Here is a 7,107-nt window from a genome sequence, read left to right on the forward strand (position 1 = left end):
GGTCCACCCCGACACTAGTCCAGCGGCCGTGAAGGTTTGCAGATGATCGTCTGGATCTGAGATGCCATCATATTGCCCGACCGTTGGCGGTATTTTAGGATTTTCTGGAAACTCCGCTTCAGCTATTCTTGCCACAAACTTGGATTTTCCTGCCGACGTTGTTGGTCGGTATGGTTTGGAAAAATCTACAGCCGCTTCCGGGTGATATTTCACCAACTTCTTGGTGTCTAGTCCTTTCTAACTTTCTTCATAGTCTGGATCATCTAGACGTGAATCTACTTCTCGACGCGACTGTTGCGTTTTTCGCCTGCTTTGCTGTTTTGTTGAGCAAGCGGTGACTTCTTTGCACGATTTGGCGTTGAATGTTGTTCGTATTCTTCTTCGTCGTTGCTACTAGAGGTTGTGTCGAACAACGTTCTAGGTTTCACAACGGATGCCATCTTCTCTTGTAGTTTGTCCCTTAGTTTTTGTTGTTCTGCTTCCAACCAAGCCATGATGTCTGGCGGCATGGTTGCTTTGGGACGTGTTTTGGATTTTTCTTTGTCTGTGACGGTAGGGTGAATGGTGGACATGTTAACGAAACCTTCACCTGGTACCAATGATGTTCAGATTTTCTATATTTCCTTCTTGGTTGGCCTTTGGGTTTTGGCCAACCTCTTTTGGTGTGGTCTTGCCACTCATCTGAGTCAAGAAAGGAGTGACTGTTTAGCAACTGTTCTAGCTATACGCACGGATGGCGCCAATGAAGAAACACAAATCCACCCCTCAAGGTCTAACACGTTAGTCCGAGGGTAATGGTTAAGTATTCCCCATGATGGATTATAAAACCTTTTTGGCGCAGACGAGTGTATCCTGCAAAACATAACACCGTGAGCTCGTTACGAGGAATGGGGGGATTCTCTCGTAACCACCCTCCGGCGTGAGAATCAGTACTTGGTTGTATGAAATATAATGTATTGACAGTGATAATATAAGAATGCGTGTCCTTTACCATTTGGAGGTCCAGTGGTATTTATAGCCGTCGTAGGAGAGAGAGTGGTCCACTACCTTGTCAGGTATTTCGACCAATAATATTCTCCACCTGTGTGATCGTGGAGGTTGGTGGAAGTTGGTGGGCATCATGGCCTTTTAACAAAGACGTGTTGTAATATTTTGTATCGTCCTTTGTGTGCTGTCTAATCCCCATTGGTTGGGTGTTTATCCCCATGTAAATTGTATCTTTTTGTCCCATGCGTCTGAGACTTTTGCGGCATCATTCCCTAGGTGTCGGGGAATGCATATTATATTTAGATATAACTTTGGCGCCTTGTGCTACACGCGGCGTATGGGATTTCTATCCGCCGCCTGACCCGCCCAGCGTTATAGTAAAGCTGGGTTTGGGTGTTATACTTGGTTAAACGGTGGGTTCAATACCCTACCTTTGCACTAGTTCTCTTCGTTTTTTTTTTGACAAAGACGTGTTGTACTATTTTGTACCGTCCTTTATGTGCTGTCTAATCCCCATTGGTTGGGTGTTTATCCCCATGTAAATTGTATCTTTTGGTCTCATGCGTTTGAGACTTTTGCGGCATCATTCCCTAGGTGTCGGGGATTGTATATTATATTTAGATATAACTTTGGCGCCTTGTGCTACGCGCGGCGTAGGGGATTTCTATCCGCCGCCTGACCCGCCCAGCGTTATAGTAAAGCTGGGTTTGGGTGTTATACTTGGTTAAACGGTGGGTTCAATACCCTACCTCTGCACTAGTTCTCTTCGTTTTCTTTTTTCTTTTTCCCACAAATTCGTTGCAAACCCGGAAGAACTCTTCTTTTATAAGTAAAAAGAAAATGAACTTTTCTAGATGTAATATTTCTAGATTTTTACAAATTTTCACATCAAAAAGAGGGGAAACTTTCATATTGACCCATGTAGGATTTTTCAAATAAAGTGCTTGGATATAATCAAGTTAATGTACAGATTATTTTTACCCATCAAAAGAAAGTGTCAATATCCCACTCTAAAGTGAGCCTTTCTGTTGTCACAGACTGGTTTTTGTTTTTCGGTTCAGCCCGGTTCACAGAGCCTGTGGACCTAGGTAGGTGTGTTCATAACTCAGTTATAAAGCAATTTATCTGAAACCAACACCGAAAAACCAAACAGAATTCTTATTCGGTTCGGTTTGTAACTGAAACTGTATGAACCAAACCAGATAAACCAGTAACCGAATTGATGAACACCCCTACACGTAGGTGCACACAAAGCAGGCCTGTCTGAGCTGAGCCTGCGTGCCCGCGCCACTGACTACTGTGTTCCAAATGGGGAATAATAACCTGCAAAGTATAAATATGTCCAAAAGTAATTCTAACCAAGAATAAGACCCGGCATGTTTCTTAACTGGAGGGGGGCAATTTAACCCAATTACTTATGAATCGGTCGGTTCTGATTATGTTTTCTCTCTTAATAAGTGAAATCGAAAGGCTTAACTTAGTTACCTGAATACAGTTTATATAGAAAACTTTCATACGATTAGAAACCTGCAAAAAATAGTTAAAGCTTAAAAGCTATAGAAATATACTAAATAAGTTTGGCAAAATGGTCAGGTCAGTTAATGCCTTAACAGGTCAAAAGGGTTGTTTTCTTATAAAAAAAAAATAAATAAAGTATCAATTTGGTTCAAGTCATGACCAAAATTGGCTCACCTATAAATGAGCCGTTTTAGACATAAGTATGAATACAGGTATTTTCCTTATCGGTGGTTACTGCCAGCGGGTAGCGGGCCTAGTGGCGGTAGGTGACGGCGATAGTGGCAGTTGTAGGGGTGACAAGTGAAATCAAAAGTTTTTACGTGCTAAAAAACAGGTCAGGTGGGTTGAACGTGTCGCTATGTATGTATATATATATAACAAAAGTTACCAAAAAATATTTCAGATCAACCCCACCCGTTTCAACCTGTAAATTACTCGGATTGACGGGAACATCCTTTGACCCGTTACCCAACACATCTGATTTTCCACCTCTAGTCTTACAAGTTACAAACATATCCAACTCTGCGGTAATGCTGCATAAATTATTCCATTGCTCATCAAATTTTCACAAAGAAACCAAAAGGAATTAATACAAGTACAAATCATACGAATTCCCGATTAAACCGAATCTACCCTTCTAAATCGCATGACGATCTGGACCACTGAATCTCGATTTTTCACTTTTACTACACGAATAACCTTCGTTATCATAAATAACCGTGTAATTTGAGCTACTTACATCTCTAGAATAACAATATCCATCATCATCACCGTAATTATACATCTGTTGTGTACTCCCCAATCCACTAACCACCAAATTCCCCTTCACAAACATCACACCCTGACCATTTTGTATATTCTCAAGAACACTCGTTATCCGTTTACCACTCGAATCATCAACCCGCTTCTCATTAAACCCCAATGTAATATTCGCCACCTCAGCATAACTCCCGTTTCCTTTGTCCTTCGTATCCGAATATATATCAAACAGAAACGATTTCAACGATTGTTTCGACACAACAGAAGGGTTCTTGCCATACACAGTGTCGTTAAACTCGATTATCTGATTAACAATTTGTAGATCAGCATCTTTTTGCATCACCATAACGTTAGTGTAGTTAAACTCTTGCGTTGACTCGGTTACTATCTTCCCGTGTGACGATTCGACCCACCCGGTTGACTTTATCGACCGTGTGACCTTCGTGACAAACTTCCCGTTTAAACCCGTGTAATTCGAGACCAACGAAACATGAAGGGGCGAAATGCTTTGTGTCATAAACTTCCCAGTTGTTTTCTCGCGCGTTTCGTCCACTCAAACGTGTAAATTCGCGTCGATGTACCAAACGTTTAACGCGTTTGTGACACTAAACCCGAACTCATGCGACTTCCCGTTTAAAACCGTCCCCAAATACGGGGTCACCTCGATATCATACGACGGTAGATCAAACGACCCGATGCCAGTAATCGGTCTCCACAACAACGGGTTAACCCCGCCCGTGTAAACCACCGTAAACGGCCAAACCGCACCGATCACCCGACCGTCTAAACTAACCACAACCTCCCTAAACGGGCCGTTACCCGGGAAACCCGTCAAGTTATTATCCGAAATGTACTCGTTGGGCACGTTGGTCGGCCAAAACTCGTCGTTCTCGTGAAACGAAAGGTACACTTCGAGAACCGCCCGATACGCGTTTTGCGGGATGGTAAAGGGTTTGACCTTCACATCCGTGGAGTTTTGGATTTGGAACCATAAGCCGTCGTTTAACGGCAAGGTTCTGGAAACGGGTATGCTTAAATCCGCCCACTCCAATTCCATTGTATTTAATTTATTATTATTGTTATTATTATTGTTTTGAAAAGGGTAAAAGTGGAAAGTAATATTGACATGGTAGACGCCCGTGTAGGTGTCATCAATAATGTTTCCTAAATAAACCGAGAGTGTGTGGTTGGTCATAAGTAGGGAGTAATACCTGGTGATGTCTTTGTTTACGTTCCACTGGATCCCCGTGGCTCGGCGGTGCAGCTGCGGAGGAGGTCGACACCGCCGAGCCAGACGCCGAAGATCCGGTCGAACTGTCGGCCTTTGGAAGTGGCGGACCATTGGAGGACAATTTTAGAAAACTTGGTTGCAGGGCAATCAGAATGAGAATGAGACGGGGGGGGGAGTACTGGGTAGTGACTGGTTGGCTGCCGTAGGTGTAGGCGAAGTCGTGTTGGAGGGTGAGGGTTGAGCAGGGTTTGGTGTTGGGGAGTTGGATGGGTTTGGTTACTTGGAAGTAAGTGTAAGTGTCGTTGCTGGTGGTGGTGCGATTGGTGGTTAGGTGTGTCCGGAGTTTGGCGGCGGAGATGAGAGAGAAAGAGAGGAGGAGGAGAGAGAGGATGGTGGAAGCCATGGGATGGGGTGGGTAACTTGGAGTGTGAAGTGAAGTGAATTTATAGTCCAGCCACCATAATGTTTTGGGATGTTTTTATAATGTGAAGAGTGGGTTTCGACATGTGTCTTTATTTTGTTTGAATTGGAATCTTAATTCTATTTTAGTGTTTTGTTTAAATAATTGGAATTTAAATCCTTCAAATACAGGGATTTTAAATCTTTTTAAAATGTGGAGTAATTCAAAAAAATTCACTACAATCTTATCTCAAGTTTTTTTTTCTTTTCTTTAACGAGGACAACGTATAAAAATTTTTTTACTTTTTTTGTTTTAATTTATATCTTGAGTTATGAATTTTTTATTATTATTTTTGAATATTTTTAATTGAAAACCCATAAAAAAATTCAAAAAAATTAATAAAAAAATCATAACGCAAAATATAAATAAAAAACAATAAATCTAAAAAAACTAAAATGTTTTCGTCGTTATCATTGTTTAAAAAAAACTCCTTGATTCCTATTCATTAGTCAAACGAACACATTAAGAATGTATTTTGATTTCAGTGCAATTCCAATTCTTATTGGAATGTTCAGATCCCAAATCTAATTCCTTAAAATTCAAAATCCTATGCAAATCAAATTTCATTTCATTCCGTGAAACGAACATTATATGAGTGAAACAGAGAGAAAATTAAAAAATGCATTGATTTTTATAGTTTATTTGAAAAGTTCCTTTTGCACTCTATAATTTTTTTATTATTTATTGAAAGTGGTTGTGAGTGAAAAAGGAAACAAATATATTGACACTCTTGAATTGTTTTAGGGGGTAAGCATTTGGGTTCGGAGTTGTGGATGATAAAGAAGCATTCACAGTTTGCAATTGCGGCCAGAGTTGGCTGTGCGACGGTTACGGTTGATGAGGCGAGAAGACATACTGCAAGGGTAAAAGGTGTAAAGTTCGTAAGACTCGGGTGAATGTTGCAAGTATAATTAGTTGACGAAATGTAGTAATCGTGCATTGAGATTGAGATGTTTGAGGTTGAGAATTTCATTACTTACGAGACTTGATTATATAACATTTTATCATATTTAACATTTTGAGAAAGAAAAGTTATAGATAACAACATAACTTGAATCAAAATACATTAGTTCATTTGTCGGTTAGGGCTTCATGAACCACCATAGGTCCTTCCAGCAAATGAAAAATATCGAACACCAAATAAACAAAATCAATCGAAAATCGAATTTGAGGGGGTGTTGAGGTATATGGTTGAAGTAGTTCGGGAACCACCCCATTGTACATACTCATCCATCCGATCAACAAAACACAATACGGAAAAACCGAGTTTAGCCACGAAATCACCGTGAATTCGGTTATAAATTTAAGGATGTGATCATCACATGACCACATTGATACAATGAGGGTAGTAGATTCGGGTACGTTTGGTGTGATATGTTTTGGCCTAATAAGTTCCACACCCTTAACGAACACTCCAGGAAGGCAACCAGGTCTAACGGTTGATTGAGATTTATGCGCATTGCACTTCCTTAGGCTCGCAAACCTTGGTGTCAAGGATTTGGTAAACAAGTGTGTCCCTCTTCCAGTTACTACATATCCGTCCCACGAATCATCCTCAAGGAGAGGGGAGCAAAAAGGTGGGATTTCCTAAGAAATTTTCCGATTAAAAATCGTCCTAGAGTTTTGTAAACAATTTTTGAGAGTCAGGCATAGCCTCGGATTAGGTGTGTGCTTTTGTGTACAATTTTATATGATGAACAATATAAATATGCTAAGCTATGTACAAAAATATAAACAAGTAGGGTGCACGTATGGGAACAAGTATAGGGACCCTAAGCATGCTACTAAGTCGTAACGTCTAACCACCTATCTTATAGTCTTCGGCTCTAATACCAATCTGTCACACCCCAACCTACGGCGGAACATGCCGGGGAGAGACATTGATTGTATCATAGCTCAGAAGACACTAAGTAAAATACACGTGTCAATATCTAAATTATTCATTCATATATCAATTTTTGAAAGCACAAACATTGTCTTAACAATAACGTTACAAATCAATAATAAATAACTTATAACAAAAAGAAAATGTTCTTCATTCATCAAGCAACCTAAGGTCTCATCTAACTTCCAATACTCGATTCATCCAATAAAGCTACTTGCGCCATGCGTGAAAATATATATTTTGTCAACATAAAGTTGAGCAAGTAAA

General features: G+C 40.3%; 1 pseudogene; it reads right to left on the minus strand.

The window, feature by feature from the left end:
- Positions 1–2,979: 2,979 nt before the first annotated feature.
- Positions 2,980–4,902, minus strand: LOC143601631 (peptide-N4-(N-acetyl-beta-glucosaminyl)asparagine amidase A pseudogene; annotated as a pseudogene).
- Between the last annotated feature and the right edge of the window lie 2,205 nt (positions 4,903–7,107).

Source organism: Bidens hawaiensis, unplaced genomic scaffold, assembly GCF_021521415.1.
Source record: "Bidens hawaiensis isolate Kalapana, Puna unplaced genomic scaffold, B.hawaiensis_p1.1 tig00056870_1, whole genome shotgun sequence".
NCBI lineage: Eukaryota > Viridiplantae > Streptophyta > Magnoliopsida > Asterales > Asteraceae > Bidens > Bidens hawaiensis.